General features: G+C 34.6%; 1 long non-coding RNA gene across 1 annotated transcript; it reads left to right on the top strand.

Annotated features, from left to right (window-relative positions):
* Positions 1-255: 255 nt before the first annotated feature.
* LOC121237905 lies at positions 256-19,001 on the top strand. Its single transcript, XR_005935012.1, has 3 exons — positions 256-267; positions 8,585-8,589; positions 18,636-19,001. It is a non-coding gene; the product is annotated as an uncharacterized LOC121237905 (long non-coding RNA).
* The last annotated feature ends 8,616 nt before the right edge of the window (positions 19,002-27,617 follow it).

The raw sequence follows: 27,617 nt of genomic DNA, 5'->3' as shown, positions 1-27,617 counted from the left end.
CTCACTATGGTGGAAGCGCGATTTTATTTATTTGAGGTAGTTAGAAGAGTCAGAATGGGATACGGTCTGTGCAATTAGACTCAAAGAAATATTTAGGATCTTATGGCACAATAAACCCATTTTCATGGACGAAACGCTCATTCAGAAAATGCGTTTTGATTATTTCGAGGCACTTCAGGGTTGAATTTCAATAAACAATTTGTACTAGTAGGTTAGTACGTATATTTAGAATTTTAAAGTGCAAAGTTTATTTTTATTTTTTCTGGAGTGAATAGTAACCTCGATAGTAATACCAAGTGCAGTGTTTACAAAATCACAGTGTGGAATATCCAAATTAGGATAGAAAAGTTTTATTTTGACAGTTGGCAAGATCTTGACCACACTTGGTGAATAGTATTGGACACTTGGCACCAAGAGGAATCATAAGATAGAAATGTGAAGAAAATCAAGGTATGGGATCATGCCCCTAAACACAACACTATTTCATCCAACCATCCATTTTGTGCCAAACCAAATAGAGTCATCCATGAGATGGAAATGTGAAGGAAACCGAAACCCTAAATAGTTACCCCGAACCCCAAACTTGATTCCAAACCCTAAATGGATCTAATTGCTAGCATTGTGTTTAATCACTTGATTAAATTGCTTCCAAATGATATTAATCCCAAAAATTTATCATATAACATCATTATTCAACCCTTTAAACCTTGAGAATTTGATTGAGTCGATAAAAATTGGATTTGGGCTTGATAGCATCTCAAACCCTAATCAAACTCTCTTTAAACTCCAAAATGAGGCCCATTGGGTTAGGACCTTTAGGCCCACGACTTTTTGGTCATCTTGGCACAGCTTGTTGGGGAAGTTTCCACCCACCCAAGGTTGACCACCCACTCTGCAAGACAACCCTAAAATAGTCTTGGATGGAAAAGCAAAGGCCACCTCACCACAACCACCCATGGGCAGTTTGCCCCCCGTTTTGTCCAAGACCTCCTGTAATAGCCCATTAGAAATTCAATGGTGAAATTTCTGTAGGCTTTAGGAACCTCATAAAAACATAGTAGATTTTCATGAATCGACTAATCGTGTAGGTCTTGGTCTGTCAACATAGCCCGAGTAATCACTCATTATGGTGCTAGAAGTGCAATTTTATTTAGTTAATGTAGTTAGAAGTTTCATATTGAGTTATGGTCTGCACTATTAGACTCAGTTGATTATTTAGGATTTTATGGCGCAATAATCATATTTTCAATTTTCGGATAAAACGTTTGTTCGAAAAATGCGTTTTCCTTATTTCGAGGCACTTCGAGATTGAATTTCAATAAACAAATTGCACAGTTAGGTTTGTATGAATATTTAGGATTTTAGAGTGCAAATTTTATGTTTCACTTTCTCGAAGTGAATAGTAACATCTATAGTAGTATCTAACGTTGTGTTTTTAAAATCATAGTATGGAATGTCCAGATTAGATTAGATTAGATAAGTTTTATTTGGACACTTGGTAGGATCTTAGCCACACTTGGCATGAAGAAGAACCATGAGTTTGGATTATGAGGGAATGAAAGTGTGAGATCTTGCCACCTAAGCGAAACCCTATTCTTTTTCATTTGATCAACCAATTTGTACCAGACCAAAGAGGTTTCAACCCTAGCGAAACTCTAAATGGATGGAATCCAATCGAATTCCTAAAAGCTTGGTTGAAACTGAAATCCTAAACGGTTTTCCTAAACCTTGAAGTTGGCCTCCAAACCCTATTTGATCCAATTTCTAGCATTGTGTTTAATCACTTGATCAAATCACTTCCACATGCTATTAATTCCTTAAATTTATGTTATAACATCATTATCCAACCCTTTAAATCTTGAAATTTTGATTGGGCTAAAAAAAATTGGATTTGGGCTTGATAGCATCCCAAACCCTATCCAAACCCTCTCTAAGCCCCAAATTGAAGCCCACTTATTTAAGGCCCACCAAGGCCTACAAATTTAGCCACCTTGGCAAAGTTTCTTGAGGAACTTTCCTCCCCTAGATGGCAAATCAACCTCTACCCTCAATACCCCCAAATAGTCCCTTGATGTGGGGGAAAAAGTCACCTCATCACACCCCTTCTAGAAGGTAACAGTAGTAGCCCACTCCCCCTCCACTATTCTTACCTTTTTGTGACCAAAGCACGATCTCTCAAGGGTCATGCAAGTCCATACCTCACCCTCAAGAAGTCTAGAGGAGTGCCAGGCACCCTTTCTTTCATTTCATCACTTCTTAATCCCGTTGTTAGAGAGAAACCGCAAAGAGCTCTCTCGGCTACTTTTCTTAGTCATAGTGCGTGGCCATTTATGACCATCTGTAAGTATTTTATTGCAATTACTTCTTCATTCAAGTTCTTCTTCTTTGAGTCTAGTTTCCGTGGATATATTATTTGTTTCATTTATTGGTGATTTAGTTGGTCAAAAGTTATTTTAACCATGGAAAGGTCATTTTGGACGTTAAATTGGAGAGTGTTATATTTTGGAGTTTTTGACAAAGCTAATGGACATATTTTGGTCCGAAAATTTTATGGAGTGCTTTTAGCATGTGTTTATGAATTTTTATTGAGAATTTGTTGCATGACTAAAGTTTTGATGAAATATTTCATTAGATCTAGAAACTTGAATACTGGAAGTGGAAAAATAATTTTTATTTGAGAAAGTTTGAACATTTCATGGTTTAATCTTACTCCAAAGCTATTGATATTTTTATTTGGTGATCCTAAGCCTCTTATATTCATGTTAGAATGTTGTTTTGAAGATATTAAGTATTTGTTTCAAAGATATGATTTTTCTATGCAAGAGGATTTCAGTTAAACCTAAGATTTGATGTTTTTGGGTTAGATCCATGTTTTATTGATTTTTAGCTATGTGATTTTAAGTTTGATGGCTGGATCTTCTTTACGACACATTTTTAAACCATATGATGTTTTAGTTTGAAGATCTCATCTTTTTAAACCATGGATCAAGAGATTGATGAAAACCAATTAAGAAAAAGTTTATGTTTTTGGACTAAAGTGTAGAACCAAAAACTCCAAGTGTTGTTTTGTGATTTTTGATGACTTTTATTTAATGATTTAAAACATGGTTGATCTTAGGATGATGTTAAGAATATGTTAGGAGTGAGATTTGGATTATGTTCGAATTCTTGGAAAGTTTTGAATAAGGTAAAAACTTGTGATTCAAGGGTTTGTTTTTGGTTAAAAAGTTCAGGTCTTTTTACTAAAAAGTTTGGTGATGATGACTAGCATTTATTTTAGTGGATGTTTAAGTATGTTTTTAAACTTAGGATAGGAAGATGTTTGTTGCAAAAGTTGGTTTGATCATGAGTTTTGAAATTGGGATAATTGCATCAAAAACCAAGGGAAAAAACCTATGCATGTTTCTGCCCCTATAGAGTTTTTATGGTTGTGTTTAGTGTTAAATTTTTCTAATATGATATTTGAGTTTATGACAACATTTACATGATGTATGTAAATTTTGGTGATTTTTGGAGTTAGGATGCAAAATCATTAAGTTATGGGTAAAATGATCATTTTTCACATGTAGATGGTAAAATGATAATTTTAATTTAAGTTAATATTTTTCCATATTTCTAATTGTTAGTGATTAAGTTTCAACTTTTAGAAATCACAACTTTCAGCTCCTTGTGATCGCGCTTGAGTTTTTGTTTAAAAACGCGAAGACCTAGGTAAGTTAGCTTTTAACTTATTATCAGTTTAATGTGTGTGGGTGACAAGTAAATGAACTACAATGTATGTATGTATGTTATCTTATGTGCCATGCCAAGTCATTGCATATTCATCTGCCACTCATAATTTATTCTGTCATGACTTATACATCTATTAAGCAAGATATTCTGTCAGTTCACATTTCAATTTAAGTTATGTCAACTATGCTATGTTATATGTCAAGTTATACTATGATTACTTATGAATTTGATTATGTATTCATGCTTTTACTACCATGCATGTGTCATTAATCTGTGTTGAGGTTTTCTGTTAACTTCCTGAGATTTGTAATCAAATCTAACCGTGGTAGCCCAAACTACCATTCTCCCCCGAATAGTAGATCTTGCTATAGGATTTGAAGGAGAGCCGAGAATCGACCAACTGGAAACGGTTAACTAAGTGACGGTGCAACGTTGATGATAATATAGTTGTTAACTTAAACTACCACTTGTACTTATGGAGTTACATCTCCAGTACTCTTTTGATCATAGCCATTTTGTACAAACGTTATGATCTCAGTTGTTTAGTATGTCCTTTTATATGAAGTATGTTTTATGTATTTGAGATATTTTCAGTTTGTTGCATAGTATTGCTAAATAAAAAAATTATCTGCTGTGAATATTGCATAATGCTAGATGTATGTTAGGAACATTGCATCTTTAATTGTCATGAACGAGGGTAGGTAACCTTGTGTTACATGTCCCGATGTTTCAGATGTCTGTCGATCTGAAGCGAAATATGGGGGCGTCACAAGGTAGTATTAGAGCAATACGTCTCTAGGTTTTAAATCGACATGTCATTAGGAAATGCACCCAATATTAGACTTGAAATTTTAGTCTTCATTAGGCTTGAATTTCTTAAAGTATGAGAGATAGAAAGTTGTACGTCTGCTGGTTGACGTGCTTAGATATCAGCAACAGCAGCAAGCGAATGTACCCAGACCCGAAGTCAAGGGTTGTCCGCATGAGAAGTTCTTAATCCACCATTACCCAAATTTTTCTAGTAATGAAGGGCCACTAGAAGTTGAGATATGGATTATGGATTTCAAAAGGACCTACGAGATATGTGGATGTACTAAGGACTAAAAGATTCTATACGTTGGATACTTATTCCAAGGAAAAGCTGGAATATGGTAGGACATACATAGGTAGCTTCTAGTTAGGGAACTAGGAAGTCTGGCTGCATTTTCATGGGAGAGATTCAAGGAGAGTTTGACAACAGATTCTTTCTGAATTTTGTCAAACAACTAAAGGCACTGGAGTTCGCAACTTTAACTCAAGACAGTTTGACACTAGAATAGTACGCCGATAAGCGTTAGGAAGGTTTGCACCACACTTGATTTCTACTCAAAGGATGTAGGCGCAAAAGTTTCAAGCTAGACTTCAACCAAGGATCTGTAGTCAAGTAGCTTGCCTAAGAATAGAGAATTACCAAGAGTTGGTAAACGTGGCCGTGATAGGAGAGGTTGATTAGAGAGGTCTGGCGATCTAGATCAATACCTAATGAAAGACTACTATGTTGTTCGCTGCAGCGGTAGTGCTGAGAAGAAGAAGTCATTTTCCAGCCAGGTGAAAGGCAAGGAAATAGTGATAAGAGGGTAGATGTCATCCTTTTACCCGTTATGCCCTAAGTGTGGAAAGCGTCATCAAGGAGAATGTCGTAGTGGTTATGGGGTTTGTTATCGATGCGGGAAACCAGGACATTTGATCAGAGATTGTCCCAACACCGCACAAGGTAGTGGAGTTGGTGATCACAAACCAAGGCTTCACTACCCAACGTGCGTGTATGCTGTAACCCCAGGTGATATCGATCCTGACGCATTAGAGTCTGAGGAAGCTGGCCCCATCATTGGTATTTTTCTAAGACCTCTGTATTGTTAAGCTTAGTTAAGGTTGATTAGATTACAATTGATGATATTATTGCATTATTGATATTTTGGGTAATGCTAACTCATTCAGGTTTGTAACTTGTATGCAGTTTGATTCAAGAGAGTCCATGTTTTTGGTGATTGTGGTATTGCACGAGAGTTTAGTTCGGAAGCTGAATTGTTACCCAGGTGGTAAGAGTAACAATTTTCATTAGGAGTATTATTATCTTTATCGATGTAGATATAGAATACCCTTTAGCAATTAGAGGAAGGATATTGAAGGTTGATGAACTTGTATTTCTGCATATTTGGAGTTTGTTTTGATTTTATAAATTCAATGGAATTTGTGTTCAGAAGAGTAAAGTGTTTGGGAGAAGCTTTGACCTTAGTAGAATTCATTTATGATAGCAGTTTTATCCAGCCGCCATTAAATAGTTTCTGGCGAAGCATTGTCTTTGTGGATGCATAGATCGCCCTTATATTGGAAACTTTTATATATGAGTAAAATTTTGGTCTTGAGGATTTACGTGGACAGTAGAAATAGATCATTTTGTTTGAAGTCAGAATAAGAGGCATCTCATGATGGATAAAAGAGCTATGCCAAATCATAAGAGAGAAAGGCTTGAGTTTAGGTTAACAGCTGATCGTTTATCAGGGTACCATCTAGGAGGAGGAACGATTCATTTTTGTTATAAATGAGTAAACTAGTCCTAGGCAGATAGGATTCCCTGAGGAAATAGAGAAAGTAAATTCAATTGTTTATGGATTAAATTCTTCCAAATTGAACTTCGCGAAAACTTGAAGTTTTAATTTAGAGAGTATGTCGATACGACTTGACTTACTTTGTGGAAGGATTCCAGTACAAATTGATGGTTTGAGAGAGATAGTTATGGAATGGTAGAATCTCAGTGGTATATATATGTATGTGGTGAATAACTTTTTGAACAGTAAGGAAAGTAGTATTTTCACTTAAGCAAGGATTCAGTATCCTAGAAAGGTAGCCTAGAAGTCATTAAGTTTAGGCAGTGACCTTTGTGAGTGTTATACTTTTCTCTATTATGGTGGTAGTTATTTTGTGTAACCATGTGATAGTTATAGATAAGAATAGTGTAGGCTACGAGAGGAAGGTGTTACCTCATGATGAACGTTACCTACACTCGACTATGTGGTTATATCAGGATAGCTTCAAAGCGAGGACAGCACGGGATGGAGCTGAGTCCAACAGAGCAGCAGAAGGGTGTACCGCAGCTGCCAAAGCTGAGCCTGCAGCGTCAGGATCATTTATGCCATCAACTCACCGCTAACGTTTGCTGGTAGAGGCTCAGGTTCAAGATAGCGGCATTGAAGAGGTCATGCAGCATCTCGACCCAGGTCATTTCGGCAACATGGCATATGATTTAGAGGATGATGCATTCTACTACTTACCCCAACATGTCGTGCCGATGGACATCGATGCACCTCCACCAGAGCCGACCAGTGATGGATGGTAGTTTTGGTGAGCCACATCTTCTCCTTAGTTTATTTAATGTTTGTACTTTCGTCGATTTTGAGGATGAAATTTTTTTTTAAGAGGGGAGGATGTAACAGCTCGCTAAAAATTCAATGGTGGAATTTCTATAGGTTTTAGAAACCTCGTGAAAATAACACGTTTTGCTTATTTCGAGGCACGTCAAGATTGAATTTCAACAAATGAATTGCACAGTTAGGTTTGTATGAATATTTAGGATTTTATAGTGCAAATTTTATGTTTCACTTTCATGGAGTGAACAGTAACCTCTAGTAGCATCTAGCACACTACTTTCAAAATCAAAGTGTAAAATGTTCCAATTAGGTTAAAGAAGTTTTATTTGGAAACTTGGTAGGATCTTTGTCATACTTGGTGAATAGTATTAGACATTTGGCACAAAGAGGAACCATGAGTTGAATTATAAAGGAATCAAAGTGTGAGATCATGCCACCTAAGTGAAACCTTATTCTTTTTCATCTTATCAACCAATTTGTGACAGATCAAAGAGGGTTTCAACCCTAGTGAAAGGCTAAATGGTTGGAATCCAATTGAAACTCCAAAAGCTTGGTTGAAACAAAAACCCTAAACGGTTTCCCTAAACCCTGAAGTTGGCCTCCAAACCCTATTTGATCCAATTTCTAACATTATATTTAATCACTTGATTAAATCACTTCTACATGTTATTAATTTCTCAAATTAATGTTATGAAATCATTATTCAACCCTTCTTGTAATTTGACTGGGCCAAGAAAAATTGGATTTAGGCTTGATAGCATCCCAAACCCTCTCTAAACCCCAAATTGAAGCCCACTTGTTTAAGGCCCACCAAGACCCACGAATTTAGCCACCTTGGCAAAGCTTCTTGAGGAACTTTTCTGCCCCACATGGAAGATCAACCTCTGCCTTCAACAGCCCCAAATGGTCCCTTGATGTGAGGGAAAAAGCCACCTCATCACACCCCTTCTAAAATACAGCAGCAGTGGCAACCCAATCCCCCTCCACTATTCTTGCCTTTTTATGACCGAAGCATGATCCCTCAAGGGTCATTCAAGCCCATACCTCACCCTCCAGAAGACTAGAGGCGTGCAAGGCACCCTTCCTTTCATTTCGTCACTTCTTCACCCCATTCTTAGAAAGAAATCCAAAAGAGCCCTCTCGGGCAATGTTTGCAGTCATTGTGCATGGCCATTTATGATCCTTTGTATGTTTTGTATTGCAAAGACTTCTTCATGAAAGTTGTTTCATTTCCTAATCACTTCTTCTAGTTTTCGTGGATATATTATTTGTTTCATTTCCTAGTGATTTGCTTAGTCAAAAGTTGTTTTAACCATGGAAAGGTCATTTTGGGCGTTAAACTGGAGAGTGTTATATTTTGGAGTTTTTGACCGTGCGAATGGACATATTTTGGTCCGAAAATTTTATGGAGTGTTTTTAACATGTGTTTATGAATTTGTATTGAGGATTTGTAGCATGACTAAAGCTTTTGATGAAAGAAAAATAGTTTTTATTTGAGAAAGTTTGAATAAACCTCTTATATGCATGTTAGGATGTTGGTTTGAAGATATTTATTATTATTTTCAAAGATATGACTTTTCTATGCAAGAGGATTTTGGTTAGACCTAAGAGTTGATTTTTGTGTTAGATCCATGTTTTATTGATTTTTAGCCATGTGATTTTAAGTTTTATGGTTGTATATTCTTTAAGACATATTTTTAAACCATGTGATGTTTTAGTTTGAAGATCTCATATTTTTAAACCATGGATCAAGAGATTGATCAAAACTAGTTAAGAAAAAATTTATGTTCTTGGACTAAGTGTATAACTGAAGACTCCAAGTGTTGTTTTGTGATTTATGATGACTTTTGTTTGATGATTTAAAACATGGTTAATCTTAAGATGATGTTATGAATATGTTAGGAGTAAGATTTGAATTATTTTCAAATATTTGGAGATGTTTTGAATAAGATAAAAACTTGTTACTCAAGGGTTTGTTTTTGGTTAAAAAGTTTGGATCTTTTTACTAACAATGTTGGTGGTGATGACTAGCATTTATTTTAGTGGATGCTTAAGTATATTTTTAAACTTAGGATATGAAGATCTTTGTTGCAAAAAGTTGGTTTGATTATGAGTTTTGAAATTTTGAGAATTGCAACAAAAATCAAGAGAAAAAACCTATGCATGTTTCGGCTCCTTTAGAGTTTTAATGGTTGTGTTTAGTTTTAAATGTTTCTAATTTGATATTTGAGTTTAGGACAAAATTTACATACCTTAAATTTTGGTATTTTTGGAGTTAGGATACAAAATCTTTAAGTTAGGGGTAAAATGATCATTTTCCCACATGTAGAAGGTAAAATGATAATTTTACTCTAACTTAATATTTTTCCATATTTCTAATTGTTTGTGATTAAGTTTTAATATTTATAAATCACTACTTTCAGTTCCTTATGATTACGCTTGAATTTTTGCTTAAAAACATGAAGACCTAGGTAAGTTGGTTTTTAATTTACTATCAGTTTAATGTATATGAGTGACAAGTAAAGTAACTATAGTGTATGTATGTATGTTATCTTATGTGTTATGCCAAGTCATTACATATTGATCTGCCACACAGAATTTATTCTGTCATGAATTATGCATCTGTTACGATATTCTATCACGTTTTACTATACATTGCAAGTACATCTTTTTAAGTTTTCCATCTGTTACATGTATGTCATGTCATGTAATATTTACTGTTGGAAGCATGTTATGTTAAGTATGAGGTCTGCTACGCATTATGCTATGTTATAAAATGTTTCTATCTCAAGCAAGTAATATCTTTTGAGTTACGTTCAAGCCAGTTATTTCAAGGATACTCAGGTTGTAATCACTATGATTATCTGAACATCTCCATTTGTAATTCACGCGAGGTACTTCTGGCGAAATCATTTTGATTGTCCGAATTCAATTCCAGTTTAGTTATGCAAATACTTCCGGCATAATCATTCTGATTGTTAGAGTATTACTAGGTCTTCCTAGTGTAATCATTTTCATTGCTAGGGTACATGATTTAAAATATTCAAGATGTAATCATTCTGATTGTCTGAGTATCTCTAACAGAATATGTTGGCAGAATCATTCTGATTGTTCACTATTCCTGACTAAAAGACTGGCAGAATCATTTTGATTGTCAGAATTTAAGTCCTAGTTCTTGTTAATTTAAAAAGTCGGTTCAAGTTCATGTAAAGTTAAGTTTCAGTTCAAGTTCAAGTTCAAGTTCAAGTTCAAGTTCATGCCAAGTTCAGTTTTAGCTCAAGTTCAAGGTCATGTCAAGTTAAGTTTCAGTTCAAGTCCAACTTCATGTTAAGTAAAGTTTCAGATCAAGTTCATGTCAAGTCAAGTTCATTTCAAGTCAAGTCTTAGTTTAAGTCCAGTTCAGTTTAAGTAAGTCAAGTTCAGCTCACATTTCTGTTTAAGTTATGTTAGTTATGCTATGTTGTATGTCAAGTTATGCTATGATTACTTATGAATTTGATTATGCATTCTTTCTTTTACTACCATGCATGGGTCATTAACCAGTATGAAGGTTTTCTGTTAACTTGCTGAGATTTGTAATCAAATCTCAGTGTGGTAGTCCCAACTACCATTCCCCCCGAATGGTAGATCTTGTTACAGGATCTGAAGGAGATATGGGAATCGACCAACTGGAAACGGTCGACTAAGCGACAGTGTGACATCGATGATAATATAGTAGTTAACTTAAATTACTATTTGTACTTATGGAGTTGCATCTCCAGTACTCTTTTGATCATAAATATTTTGGACTAGCGTTATGATCTCAATTGTTTAGTATGTCCTTTTGTATGAAGTATGTTTTAAGTATTTGAGATATTTTCAATTTGGTGCACATTATTGCTAAAGAAAAAATAAGAAAGAATTATCCGCTGTGAATATCGCATAATGTTAGATGTATGTTTGGAACATTGCATCTTTAATTGTCATGAACGGGGGTAGGTAACCTTGTGTTGCATGTCCCGATGCTTTAGATGTCCGTTCGATCCCAAACGGAATTTGGGGCGTCACACTTCCATCACTTAGTGTCACTCAAGACCTTACTTCACCCTTTAGTTTGTGTAAGGAGAGTGCAGACTATTATCTACCTCATTTCTTCTCTTTTTCCACACATTTTCTAGAGAGGAACATAGAAGCTCTCTTAGGCAATTTTCTGAGCTTTTTGGTTTGCAATGTTTGAAACACTTGAAGTATCTTCTCACGATGATTCATTCATGAAAGTTGTTTCTCTTTGAGTTTAGTTTCCTTGGGTATCTTCTTTCTTTTATTTCATAGTCATTTGATTCGTAAAAAGTGTTTTAACCATGGAAAGTTCATTTTGGGCTATAAACTGAATAGCATGTTGTATTTTGAAGTTTTTGACCAAGCTAATGGATAGATCTTGGTCTGAGTTTTTATGGAGTCTTGTTAACTTAGTTATATGAATTTTTGTTAAGAATTATTTGCATGATAAAAGCTCTTGATGAAAGATTTTCTCAGATCTAGAAACTTAGAAACTGGAAGGAGAAAAACAATTTCTATTTTTAGAAAGTTTTCATCTTTTATGGGATAATCTTACTCCATGGACTTTGATATTTTTATTTATGATCTTAAGCCCTTGATCTACATGTTATCATGTTTTTTTTTTTAAGATTTTAGGTGTTGATTTATAAAGATATGACTTTTATGCATAAGGATACTCGGTTAAGTAAAAAATATGAGGTTTTTGGATAGATCCATGTTTTGGGTTAATTTTTGCCATGTCATTTTAAGTTTAATGCTTGGATCTAATTTAGGACATATTTTTAACATATGATATTGTTAGTTTGTGGTTTTTATAACGGTATGTCTTGGATAAAGAGGATTGATCAAAACTAAAGTTGATAAAATTCTGTTTTTATGAAGTGTTGGAGCCAATTGTTTCAAGTTGGATTTTTGTGACTTTTTGGAATTTTTATTTGATGATTCAAAACATGTTAGTTCTTATAATTATTTTATGGACATGTTAGAAGAATGTTTTGAATTTTTAGAGTTCTTGGAGATGTTTTAAGAAGAGTCAAAATCTTGAGATTCAAGGGTTTGTGTTTTAGAAAAAAAGTTTAGATCTTTTTACAAAAACATTTTGTATGTATGTGAAGTGTATTTTTGTTGGTTTTGTTAAGCATACTTCTTAGTATAGGATGTGATGATTTATGTTGCAATATTTTGGTTTAAGTATGAGTGTTGAAGTTGGATAAAATGACAACAAAAATCAAAGAGAAAAATAGGGTGTTTCGGCCATAGTGTGTTTTTTATGGTTATGATTTGTTTTAAATTTTTATAATCATATATTTGAGTTTAGGACAAACTTTAGATGAGAAATGTAAATTTTGATTATTTTTAGAGTTAAGATTTGAAATCCTTAAGTTAGGGATAAAATTGTTATTTTTCCACATGTAGAGGGTAAAATGGTAATTTTACTCTAAGTTAAAATTGTTCATGTTATTAAGTCATTAGTGATAAACTTTCTAACATTTAGAATCTCTACTTACAGTTTTTCATGTTTCATACTTTTTCCCTTTAATGTGACAATTATTGTAAGTTAGCTTCTAACTTACTATCAGATTACTATGTATATGGGTAAGGGAACTACTGCTCATGTAATTATGTTACCCTATATGCCATATTACATCATATATGTCTATTACTTAATACACTCTATCACGAGATATTTATCTGTCACATATTGTATTCTTTCACGCAACATTTATCTATTACAGAACATACTCTGTCATGTAATTTTATCTATTACACATTATGCTATGTCATGTAATATTGTCTGTTACATGTTATGCCATGTAATGTAATATTTTCTATTACAAGTTATACCATGTCTTGTAATGCTATCTGTTACACGTTATGTCATGTTACGTAATATTATCTATTACATGTTAAGCCATTCCATACATCTCACGCACATGTCACGTCACGTTATGTCAAGTCATCTGTCCTTTCATTTCATGTCACCTTATGTCTTGAGTAGATGGTGTCTCGAAAATAGAATTTGTTCAGTTAGTCATGCCTGAGATACTCGTGATGTAATCACTATGGTTGTCTAAGTATCTCTATTTATAATTCATGCGAGGTACTTCCGGCGTAATCATTTTTATTGTTAGAATACCTCTACTTAAATGCTCTTGACGTAATCGTTCAATTTCAAGTTCAATTCATGTTTCAGTTCAAGTCATGTAAGATCATGCCATGTTACACGTCGAGTTATTTTATACTTGCTTATAATTTTGATTATGCATTCATGCATTTAGTGTTATGCATGCATCATTAACCTGTGTGTAAGTTTTCTGATAACTTGCTGCGATTTGTACTCAAATCTTATTGTTGTAGTCCCAACTACCATTCTCCCCGGAATGGTAGCTCATGTGCTAGGATCAAGAGGCACTTCAGAAGATGATCAACTGGAGACAGTCAATTAAACAACAACGCCACGACGCGGTGCTCATCGTTTCGATGTTCCGATTTACAGATAGTAGTATGGCATCCTTGATTCAGTTGTGTGAACTACTCAATGGATTAGCCTAGTAGATACTTTAGTTTCTACTTGTACGTATGGAGCTTTGTCTCCCATACCTTTGAGCTTACAAACCTTTTGGATTTATGTTGTAATCACGGATATCTGTCACTTCAATGTTTATATGTTCTAAGTTATTGGGATATTATTAGTTTAGTGCATAGTATTTCTCAAAAAAATTATTTGCACCGAATATTGCATACTGCTAGATACATTTTATGAACATTGTATCTTTATCTCATAAACGGTAGTAGGTAACATTGTGTTATATATCCCGACACTTCAGATGATCGTCTGATCCCAAGCGGAATCTAGGGGCGTCACAATGCCAAAGCAAGGGAAAAGACCCTTTCCCGCGGGCAAGGCACTATGGAAGATAGGCAACGAGGCGAGCAGATGCAACTCGTCCAATGGAAGATTTGGGTTAGCAACCTTTGTGGTCATAGATCTTTCCATGGCTAGCGGATAAGAACCTATCCTCCTCAAGAATGAGTTATCACTACGTGCACCGTCAATGATGTATTTCGGCATTGTAATCAGCCCTAACCTCATGGTACCGTCTTCACCGTCGTGGCTGATTGAGCTGAATTATTGCATATTTTATACGTCTAGAAACCATATATTTTAATTATTTCATTAAATTATTTTTGGTTTTAGATGGAAATATGGTTAAGATGCATAAATCTGAGTTGTGATTTAAATTGATTTATAACATAGTTTATACTTAATTTTATAACTTGTGATTTAATTGGACAATATTTTATTCACATGCACAACATAGTTTTTATATTCTATTCTTCCTTTTTATTTTTTTTTTCTGTTTTCTATTTTATTTTATTTATTTTTCTTTCAAGCCAAGAAATGCAAAAGGCAAGTCAAAAAAAGGCAATTAAAAAAGGCACCAACTCTCTTGGTGTTTGGATATTGGACGGAAGCAACAAAATTTTTTTTTTTGGTTTTCTCTCAAAATGCACACACGAAAAAGAAAGAAGAAAGAAAGGCACGCATGTGGAAAAAAAAAAAAAAAAAGGCAAGGGTTTTATTATTCATTGGGACGCAAGATGCAAAGGAGTTTTTTTTTTTCCTTCTGACCTCTGGAGACACAACACACACAACAACACCGTACATTGAAGAACCTTGAGGGTCCAATGTCTACCGCTGCCCAGCCTATTTTTTCATCTTCATCTATATCCATTTGGCTTGCTCTTTTCTTTCCCTAATCTCTATTTAATTTTAATCTGAATTTTATAGTGTATTTTTGAGATTTTTAATTTAGAATCATTTGATTTTGGATATTTGATTTTCAGTATGTTTAAGTTTGATGTAGTTATTTTTCTTGTTCTTTTAAGCTTTTGTTTAACAGTGATTACAATTTCAATTTGTGATTACAATTGTTAGGACTTAATTAATTTCGGTTTTATTAATTAACTTTTTGATTAATTGAGATTGTTTAGTTTTGTTGGTTCCTTAATTGTTAATTTCAATTTGTCACTCTTTTACATTTCATTCCGACACTCAAAAGAAATCTAAAAATATGAATCTAGTCCATGACTAGTGCCTTTTTCATTTCCATTGCACTCTTTCATTCATTGTACATACCACTATTTTTATTTTCTCTTTGTGAATATTTTCACTATTTTAAACGATTTTGATTTTAAGTAACTTTTTCTGAGGAGACGATCTAGAAATTTAGTCCTAATTATTAAGCGACACCCTCCTGCACTTGGGATAACCTATGTACTACTCATTTTTTGAGTGAGTTAGTGGCCAATATATTTACCTCATCAATCACATGCAATCATACCTTCTCATTTTCTTTTCTTTAACCTTACCTTATCATATCAGTAATTCATTTAAGATACATAGTCATACCACAGAATATTCATTCACATCATCATTCATGCAATTTCATAGTCACATGCAATTATCTTTATCATAGACAGGACTTCATGAATATGGTATGCCAAATAAGGCTCATATAGTTATAAACAACCTTTTAGTTTACAAAAAATGATGTATGAATAAAATTATCATAGTCACTTACCTCAATCATTGTGCAAGTTACCTAAAAGCATGAGTCATGAAGGCGTCAAATGGAACCTAGAATACGGCATATAGCTAAATAAGTATGTCCTTAGATTAAATTACTTATGAGACATGCACTACGCAAGTAGGTCAAAGTGGTTGGACTAAAACATGGCTAAGCCTTTCCGAATTAAATCCCAATTATAGGAGTGGTCTTTAACCTAGTTCCCATGGTTTGCACCTTCTCTCTATGCACTCATATAATCATAGCACAAGACCCTAAAGTCACCCATTTAAAATCATAAACCCTAATTTCTGAAAGTTGATCCTCCAACTCATTCTACCCATAACCTTAACTAGGTGAGATCCTTGACTACCACAACTCTATTGATCTCATGTCAAACTCCTTAATTTCATGCATAACTCTACTTTAGTTTACCACCACCTACATCGAGCCTTACTCTCTCATGTTCATAGAACCACAAACCCTAAGTTGCATCAACTAGAATCGGAGCCTCTCCTTCCCACCTATGCAAACACTCCTAATTATAATAACATTGTGAGCATCAAGGTCATGTCATCACTACGCGTTTCCATCATTAATTCACCAATGCACATCAGGGTTACATCCATGCTACACTCCAGTCACTCATGCGACCATTTGGTTTTGCCCTCGTTCACATAGAATGTACCCATTTGGTTTCTTCGATCATGCTATGCTATGTTTATGGATGTATTACAAATAAAGAGAGGAAAGAGTGAGTCATAGACCTAGGGTGATACAAGAATGTCAAAGGAAAGTCGGAGTGTACCGCCCATCCTTGTGGTGGGATTTTAAAAAATGATTTTAGAAAACTGAGACAGGAATTACTGACCCCTTTTAAAACTTTTTTCTTCCCTTACCAAGATATAAAAGATTCTACAATTAAAATTTAAAACTTGCATTTATAAATCTAAGAAAGAGTTTTGCAGCGGAAATCATTAAACTAAAATATAAGTTGTTTTACAAAAATATGATTTTATATATTACACAAAAGTCTAGGCTTTAATCACCTTTTCTTTAGGTCATGTCTATCATGACGCTTCGTCCTCATTTCATTCCTGGGTGGGGCACACATAAAAATAAAATCAGTCAAATACTCAGTAAGCATTACTTCATACCGTAAAAATATAAGAACATAAGTTTCATTCATGCATTCTCACTCATATACATAATTTACATAAAACATTTTCTTTTCTTTAAAACATTACAAGGTGAGGTTTTTCTTTTTAAAAAGGTTTTCATTCCTCAAAACACTTCCCACCTTGTACTTTCCTTTGTAAAACTAAAACACTTCATGCATACAATTAATCTTATTGCTTTCCCTCTGACTGATACACACTGTTACACCCCATGTATTGGGGTTAGTTGGGGTTAGTGGTCTTTTGGGGAGAATAAGTTTCAGAAGTAAATTCCCTGGATTTCTTGGATTTTGCAGCCCATTTATTCTCTTTAGTCTTTACGGCTTGTTGGTCAGTCGCCTTGCGATCGGTTTCTTTCACCTCGTCCTTGGTTTCCTTTTTCTCGAACTCCACATTTTCGGCAGCTTCTTCAACTCATTCGGTATTTACCGACTAGTCATATGTCCACCCACTTCTTAATGTTATGGCTTTGACATGTTCCTTCGGATTGGTCACGGTGTTGCTCGGTAAAGTCCCTGTTGTCCTCTCGGTAAGCATGTTTGAGAGCTGACCGATTTGTGCCTCAAGATTTCGGATTGAAGCTGAGTTGTTTTGGATCACCATATCAGCCTTTTGCATTACCGTATCAGTCTTTTGCATCACCATATCTTTTAATTTAGAATTGATCTCATTATTTAAATTATTTATACATTCTAATTTGAAAGAATGTATAAATTAGAATCTATCTATATCTAGAATTATAATAAATAAGTAAGATTACGGAACGTCTCGAAATAATACCAGGAGCGGGAGGCGATCCCGGCTCAGTGAGTCCTTTCTTCCGTGATGCACTGTTGGCACCAGTCCTACAAGTAGCAGCCAAAAATTTGTATCCATTTTTCATGATGTTATGCATGGATCAACTCCAGGGATGAATCGAAAAAGAAATATTTATTGGTTCTACCTCCTATTTTTTATGAAGAGAATGAATCCTTTTATAGTTGGTGACCTGATGACAGGGGAGCCGGCGACCGAAACCCCGGTGAACGGCGGCTGTAACTATAACGGTCCTAAGGTAGCGAAATTCCTTGTCGGGTAAGTTCCGACCCACACGAAAGGCGTAACAAAGAAATTATGACTTAATTATTCCATCGCTAAGATCTATATAGTCGAAGGAACTAAGAACTCTGAATTGAAGTAATAATATTATTGAATGATTAGAACTACTTCCATATTTCTTTTTTAGTTTCTAGTCATATAATTTTTTTGAATCCATAAGACTTTTTTTCTCCCATTTCTTTCTTTTTTCAAAACCATTCCAATTTTTAGTTTTTTTTTTCTTGATTGAATCTTTTTATTCATTCAATATTCACTTTATTCATTGAATAACAAGGTTAGAATTCTAGCTCTTCCAGAGTGGTATCTCATTGACGGCTCGAGCCCCCCCGGAAGGAGGCCTTCTTCACCCTCCGCCTAAGCTGCGTAGGAAAGGCCCAAAGCCAATCCCAGGGAACAGTGAAGCTTCATAGGGTCTTTCTGTCCAGGTGCAGGTAGTCCGCATCTTCACAGACATGTCTATTTCACCGAGTCTCTCTCCGAGACAGTGCCCAAATCGTTACGCCTTTCGTGTGGGTCGGAACTTACCCGACAAGAAATTTCGCTACTTTAGGACCGTTATAGTTACGACCGCCGTTCACTGGGGCTTCGGTCACCGGCTCCCCTGTCATCAGGTCACAGATGGACTTTCTATAGGACCTATTTTGCTGACAGGATTTATCACCACTTTAGCTACTTCAGCGGCTCGGCCGGTTACTCGAGATTCCCGATTATTCCATTTCCTGATGTTAGCAATGTATAGTGGTCAAATATGATCATTTTCTTCTCGAGACCTTTTACTTTTTTTCATCATGTGGGAGTTAGAATTAATTCCCATTTATCTACTTCTATCTGTGTGTGTGTGTGGGGGGGGGGGGGGGGGGAAACGTTTATATTCAGCTGCAAAGTTTATTTTGTACACTGCAGGAAGTTTCGTTTTTTTATTAATGGGAGTTCTGAGTATCGGTTTATATGGTTCCAATGAACCAACATTCAATTTTGAAATATCAGTTAATCAATCTTATCCAGTAGTACTGGAAATAATATTCTATATTGGATTTCTTATTGCTTTTGCTGTCAAATCACTGATTATACCTTTACATACATGGTAACCAGACACCCATGGAGAGGCACATTACAGTACTTGTATGCTTAAACAGGCAAGGGGTGGAATACCACAAAGGAAAAGTATACCTAATAAAAAAGCAGTTTTTGTAATTGGCACATGTTTTATTAAACCACCCATAAGAACCATATTTTGACTTTTATCTGGAGAATATCCAACAATAGCTTCTATTGAATGAATGATTGATCCGGACCCTAAAAACAACAATGCAGTATCTTGTACCTGAACCGGTGGCTCACTTTTTCTAAGTAATGGGAAAGAGGACCGAAACATGCCACTGAAAGACTCTACTGAGACAAAGATGGGCTGTCAAGAACGTAGAGGAGGTAGGATGGGCAGTTGGTCAGATCTAGTATGGATCGTACATGGACGGTAGTTGGAGTCGGCGGCTCTCCTAGGGATCCCTCATCTGGGATCCCTGGGGAAGAGGATCAAGGTGGCCCTTGCGAACAGCTTGATGCAGTCTTTTGCTATATTGTATGATCATATCTTCAAGTATCGGCTTCTGCTCTTGCTGTGGAAACTGTTGAGGTAGTCTAGCCGACACTTGGTTATTGTTCCATAAAAAATTAGGGTGATTTCTCCATCCGGAATTGAACGTGTTTGAATAAGGATTATTTTGACGTTGAAAATTGGACACGCGATTTACACTTAAATGATTTCTTGCACAATGATCGCAAACAACAATAGTTTGAATTGCATTAACGTTCATCTTACTTATTTGTTGTGATAGATTTTCCATCTGCGCCACTAATGTGATAATAACATAATCTCTGAACATCTTGTACTCCTGGTCAGCCATATTAAATTTTGAGGCGGCGACCTTTTTCTTCTTCTCTTTATTATACGCCTTGTTCTTTTTTTAAAATAAAATAAAATAAAATAAAATCCAAAGTAGTAAAAATCTAGCTGGTATCAATACCAGTAACAAATAACTACTCCCTGGCAATAGTGCCAAAAACTTGTTCGCATAAAAATATATCTGCAAGTACACAGAATCGTAACAAGTAGTGAAGTATTTTAAAGAAAACAGATATCGAACCCACATGGAATAATTATTCTATTGAGTATTGAAATTGACTAAATTAATTACTATTTAGAAAATCAAAATTTGAAGAATGGATTATCTAAATTAAATTGAAGACAAAAGCATTAAAATTAAGATTTTAAAGATAATAAGAATAGATTTAGAGGGTTTGGCTTCACCTGGCAAATCTCACACAGTTTATTATTCCTTGTTATAGAATCCAAATTATCCCAAGTTGATCATAAAAATCCCATAACTATTCTATATTTTCTCTCAAACAATATCAAAACTATCTCCAACTAATAAACCATATCTCTATGTGGATTTAATTAATTGGAGACTCATTAAGTTTTATGAATTTTTCTTGAAAATCACACTAGTAGGGGTAAAGCATCTCTGCTTTCACTCAACTAATAGTGTTTAATCCTATAGCTTTAATCACAAATCACCTCTCGGTCTCATTGCAATCCAAAAGATCGAACAATAGTTAGCTAAAAAATTGAAGCATTAAGAACAAGGAATAAACACTCAATCATGGAAATACTAAAAATAAAATAACTTGGAATATAAATTGTGTGCTCAATGCTAGGCTACATCAAAGCTCTAAAAAATAGAATTAGTTCATAATAAAATTGAAAAGAAAAAGAATAAAACTGGTGTTCTTCGTTGAAGTCAGTTGATGAAGCATGCGGCTCTCGCCTCTGCCCTCCAATTCTGCCTTCTTGAAAGAACACTTAAAGAATAAATGAAATTAAAAAATGTGATATCCAAATTTATATGGTCGATAGTGATAGGTTAGATAAAAATTACAAAATCAACTTATATAACTATTATATAAAATTATATATATAATATTTTAAAAATCTATATATATACTTCGGTTGGTCCGATACTGGCCAAAAAAACCACATCCCTAGACCAGACCGAAAACTGAAATTCTAAGGTATATATGGACCTAATAGGACCACTATACTTATCGGTCCGGTCCGATTCAAACCGATCGAATTTTCAGGTCCGAACTGAACAACTTTTTACCCTAACTAATTGCATCCATATATAAGGTAGTTAGTCCTATCTCATTCAATAGACTATAATCTATGTTGCATATACTCAGTCCTTTACTCCCTTGTCAATCGAAATTTTGGCAGTATTTCCCCATATGTCTCCAAGTATGTTAGTTGCAAAAAGTGCTCGCACCTATCCACGAGCGAGACATTTACAGACCACACACTTGATAATAGAAAAAAAAAACACTGAACTAATATTCAAAAATTAGCACGAGAGTTTAGATAAAATATATCTGCAATATAGATGATAAAATCCTAAACTGTCCACTTTGGACAATTCAATAGTTGTATCCAAACATTTTCCACGAATAATAGGGCACAACTCTCGAACGGGTCGAAGGTTAAATTGGATAGAAACTTAATTATGCAAACACAATAAATGAACTATGCAAGAAATGATGCTAAATAATTCAAAAGTATCTAATCTAGTGATTTAGGCAATTTCTATTGGACAATTTCTTTAACTAGGATATAAGTTATAGGTGATTTTTCTTTTTAATATATAAGTTATTGGAACAAGTTAATAGTGATGTATGCAATTAATGTTAAGTTTTTGGGTTTAGAAGTTATTCGTTATTTTTTTCATATAAGTTATTGGAATAAGGTAATAGTGATTTATGCAATTATTTATTTATTTATTTATTTTTATTTTGCCATATAAGTAATTGGTCTTTTTTTTTACTTGGGTTGTTTTTAAAATTGTGATTTATGTAAAAAGTTCCTATTGGGCAATTTAATAACCAACTTCACAAATAACCCAACTTCAAAAATATCATACTTCTTTTTTTTTTTTTTTTAAATAGTCGAAGGTCACATGTCCAAGAGTGACCCCCTCCTCATTTTATTAAAAAACCTCACTTTTGGCGGAGGAATACCTTATACACAAATAGACTGCCAACAAATAAACCCAAAAATAACTTAACTAGTAAAGCATCAACTCAGTGAACATCATCCCACTTACTTAGACTTACGCAAATAAGGTAAGCTGCTACAATCAGTCCGAAGGATTCCCTTAAGCGAAATTGGAATGTCCTCTAGTGAAAACCATTCTTCATTACAACCACTACTTCCCATCCTAGCCAGAAAATCTGCTACCCTATTTCCTTCCCTAAACATATGTTGAAACTGAAAATTTGTTCTTGATAAAACCCCACAAATTTACTCCAAAAAATCCTCCAAATACCATAAGCTGCACTTCCCATCTTTTAGCTAATCAATCGCCAATAAAGAATCAAGCTCCAAAATAATGTTATCAACCCCCAAAGCACGACATTTACGTAAACCCATTAATAAAGCCTGAAGCTCTGCCTACGTATTAGTCCCCTTGCCCAAACCAACAGCAAATGCAAACTTCATGTTTCCATGTTCGTCTCGCAATATGCCACCAGCGCCCAACTCACCTGGATTTTGTACACAACTTTCATCAGTGTTCAATTTTACCCAACCAGTAACTGGTTTATGCTAAGAAACTGCTCTGACTCTTCCCTTATTTCTGATCTTAATCGGCAACTGCAACAACGTAAGTATCTGAACATCCCTCTGCCCCAATCGATAGCTCTCCTTTATTTTTAAACTAACCCAATTGATCCAAAATTTGACAGACCTCCACAACACACCAACTGAGTCTTTCTTTCCCTCCATTCTAGCTGAACATCTCCAACACCACAACCTCCACGTTATGATGCTCGGAATAAGACCAAGTAAATTCCCAACCATCGACGACCTCGCTGAATGTCTAAACCAAGCCTCAACCGTTCCTCTCCATGACCTGTTAACAACGTATGGGGCACCTAGAACATGAGAGCAAAATTTCCAAATAGCCGAAGCTATCTCTCCCCCATAAAGAACATGATTCAAATCCTCCAATGCCCCCTGTGTACAACACTTGCACTTAGACACCATCGGAATCCCGAGCCGCCTGATTCTCTCATCCACACTAAGACTTTGGGACAGAGCTTTCCACATAAGCATTGAAATCTTCTTTGGTAATGCCAGATGCCAGATCCACTCAGACCATTGAGATTTCAGAGCTACCTCAAGAACAAGACTCCATACATTCTTTGTTGTAAAACACCCATCCGGTGTTCCCATCCAAACTAGTTTATACTTTCATTTTCTTATTCTAGGAACTGTTGCCACAATTAACTCCTATTTTTCTTGCCCTACCAGTTGCCTTTAACCATCCACATCCCATCGATTTCCTTCCATACAGTCTTTGATAATTAAATTCGGATCTACCACAGCCTTCTGATGATCACATAATGGACGAAAATCCATCCATTTATCTCCAAAAAGAAAGATGGCATTCCCTGACCAACCATTTAGAATTCTTTAGTACAACCTTCACTTCACTCATCACCATCTTCCAAAAGCAAGTACGCTTCGAATGAGACAAGAGAAATATGTTGCCCTTTCACATATTTGGACTTGAAATACCTTGTCCACAACGATTCCGTATTAATCAGATTCCATCCAAACTTCAAATGCAAAGACTTTTGGACATCCAATAAATTCCTCAAACCAACGCCCCCCTCATCAAATGGTTTACAAATGTTGTCCCATCTCACCCATTTTCTTTTGGCTTTACCATAAAAAATATCATACTTCACAAATAACCAACTTCACAAATGTCCAACTTCACAAATAACAATCATTCACAAATATGATAACTTTCACATATATAAAATTCGCACATTAAATATATGCATTTCACAAACATAACCATTATACACTTCACAAAACCAATCAAATTCTCCAACTTCTCCCACAAATATAATGCTATAACATGCAAAAATCAAAACATATCACACAAATTGTAGAAAATGCTAAGTCCATCACATAAATATTATGAACACAATATATTCACCAATATATTTTGCAGAATAAAGCTCCAACACCCTACTTGTATATTTGCATAATTCAAGCTCAAACATTAACTAAACATTAATGCATATCCAAAAGCAAAACTTAACAAAACATACAATTCCACAAAATGCCCAATACCCTCCTCCACCTTTCCATATTTTTTTTACAAATAACAAATTCTATACAAGTTGCCTACACTTCACAAACACAAATAGTATGACTCCATAATAACAAATCAAGCTACATTTATACAATCTCAATCAATATGCATTCCAATTTTTTAAAATTCGAAATATACATACGAAGTCCCTTCTAAGTTATAAACTTTACCTCAAGTGTATGCAATTGACCAAATCCAACCAAATGTCCAATAACTACAATTGAAAAGGATCTAGAATTAGTGAGAGATCACAACTCAAGTAACCCGCTTTAGTTCTATATACGCACACAAAACAAAGTGAAACATTGCAAATCTTAATGTATTTGTAATCCTCTTTTACAAGAAAAACCAAAAGATATTCACAAGCACCATCACTCTCTCTGTCATGTCATTCTCTCTCTCTATCTCTCAATGTCACCAAAAGCCCATATTCAATAAAATCTCTCTTTGTCTCCAGCACTGTATCTCTCTCTCCCCCTCTCTCTCTCTCTCTCTCACTCACTCTCTCTCTCTCTCTCTCACCAAAAACCCATCTTTAACCTCACAAAACCCTCAGTTAAAGTTTATGTTTCGAGTTTTGGCACCAGACGCGAAGTCTGGGGTGCTATACATATTTTCACTTAAGAACTTATTACAAAGACATATCTCACCTTTATAATTCGACACTTAATCAAACTGTCGTTTCAATATCGTTTCAATACCGATACATCCTTCATTATGGCGATACACTTGAAATTGTATTGCCTATACCCTCAAGTTTTAATTGTGGTTTATTAGTGGTTTATAAGCCTAGTATAGAATTAATTCAGTGAGATTAACTTAGTATAGTATAGTTATATTAAAATTAGTAGGATTAACTTAGTATAGTATAATAAGGCATTGTTTGTTTTCGTAGATGAGATAAGATGAGTTGAGATTAAAATTAAAAATTGAATAAAATACTTTTAGAATATATGTTTTTAATATTATTTTTGTTTTGGGATTTGAAAAAGTTGAATTGTTTATTTTATTTTGTGTGAAATTTGAGAAAGTTATAATGATTAGATAAGATAAGATAAGTTGAGAACAGTTGTGAAAATAAACGAGGCTAAGTATAGTATAATATAATTAGTATAGAATAGAATAGTTAGAATGTTTGTATAGTATAGTTAGTATAGTATAGTATATTATAATAACGCTACTATAGTACAGTATAACATGTATTAGTCTACTTATATTATACTATAAGTACATTATTTTATAAAAATTAACACATACTAGTATAGTATTGAATATAATTATAGGCTATATAAATTCTAGACTTTTTATTAGTATATATGATCAAATGTGTACAGATGTATTTATCTTTTATATACATATATATATCAAAAGTAAGTTTATATTAGTATCCTAAGTTGTTAATTAAGTTGTTCAGTGCACAAATTTTAACTAAAGAAAGAATTTGCATCTAAAATATTTGTGGTCAATAATTCTTTTTCTTAATAGCAAGTTTTTAATCATTATTATATATAAAATTATCTTCTTATTAATTTTATATTTTAACATAAAAAATCATTATTCACTGAAGAGATATTTTATTTTAAATGGACAAATCATATTATTATTAAATTTGTTCCATGCAAAAACTATTTGAACATATTATACTCTTGTTCAAACTGGAATATTTTGTTCAAACCTTCAGAATGGGTCATTAGATCGTTCAAACGTACAAATAAACAAGTTCAAACGTATTAGACGCCAGTTTGAACGTACCTAATTCCTTGACAGAAATACATTATACATCGTGATTTTTTCTGTAAGCTAGCTTCATTCCATCGACAATCCAAACAGACATTTTTTCTTCGAACATTTAAAATCCCACTTTAAACCGTCCAAGCATACAAAAATCTAGTCCAAACAGAATCAATTCGGGACAAATATGTAACCCAGAAGCATCAAACCATTCATTCACCATTTGTCCCCATTCGAAACCATCATTCCGCCATTCACCACCACTCTCCGCCGCATATTGACCTAAGGATATCATTTAACATGTATCAATCCTCATACCTTTATTCTACATGGTAAATAGGCTTCAAAAAATTTGCTTGTGTGATGAAAATTGAGGGTCGGAATTTCAAACGAGATCTGACCCATTTTTCTTGTTTTCCGGCAGCCACACATGGCGTTTGGCCATGGAAATGATAGAGTGAGGTGTGGGTTTCACTCTATTGAAGTTTTATGATCAAAGCCAACGATTCATCACCAACGATTCTTGATGAATCATTGGTTTTTTTTCGGTTATGAGTCGACTCAGCCATGGATGTTCATGGCTGAGGTTTGTTCAGTCAAACTGAAGTCAAGTTGTTCAAATGGTTTTTGCCAAACTGCAATGCTTGCAGCTTGAACATGATAAGCCCCGTTTGAATGAAAATAATTAACCCAATTCTAGATATATATTTGATTATGTTCTAATAGATAAAACAAGAGTTTGAACAATTTCTCCTACCCATGGAAACTGCCCATAGGATGATGTTGTTCGAATGATATATGTATATGTTCAATTGGTCTAACACCGTTCGAACGGAGCCTCTAACTTGTTCAAGCGATATAACTATACGTTTGAATAGGCTTGATTTATGTTTGAAAGTTACGTGTTTCTATTCCAACATAGCTCAGTATAACATAATTACTTAGTTCTAAAAAATTATTTATAAGTGATTATTGATGTTTTCTAAACAATGAGTTCATGGCATACATTGGAAGAAAATGTGGAAGGAATGGGCAACATAGCAACGTGGCTAGTAATACGTTAATGCCCTTATTGGTTGAACAAGAGATCATATTATACGAGTTTCGCGATTTTGGTTGGTTGGGAATGAGCCTTTCATCCATAATTCACGATAGAGGATGAGGTCTGATTTGTGAGCAGAAGGAGATGGCCAATCCAAGTATGGTTGGTGAGTTCTTTTAGGCTATATTAGAGGTGGGAACTGATGACAAGTCATTCACTTTCGATATTCGGGGAGTCAGTATTACATTTTTACCAGACAGTATTGCTGAATTTCTTAGCATTCCCTATGAGGTAGGTGGATACCCTGTGTTCCCACCAGTTGTAGGGACAGACGATGGTGATGATATCGAGGATGAGGCTCCAGCAGATGATGGTCCAGTAGACGATGAGGTTCTTCAATTAATGCTGGATAGTTTGGCTCCTCCATATGATGGTAGCAAGGTCATCAAACAGGTTGATTGTTGAGCTTTCTTTCGCATATTAAATTTGATTGTCTCACATAACATCGATCAAAGAAAGCACAAGACACATTTCGACATCAAACGAGCTCGACTAATATTACGGATAGCACGAGGAGAGCCGATTAATCTGCCTCTGTA

The sequence above is a fragment of the Juglans microcarpa x Juglans regia genome, chromosome 6S (genome assembly GCF_004785595.1).
Source record: "Juglans microcarpa x Juglans regia isolate MS1-56 chromosome 6S, Jm3101_v1.0, whole genome shotgun sequence".
NCBI classification, from domain to species: domain Eukaryota; kingdom Viridiplantae; phylum Streptophyta; class Magnoliopsida; order Fagales; family Juglandaceae; genus Juglans; species Juglans microcarpa x Juglans regia.
This window is presented reverse-complemented; position numbering and strand designations above follow the sequence as displayed.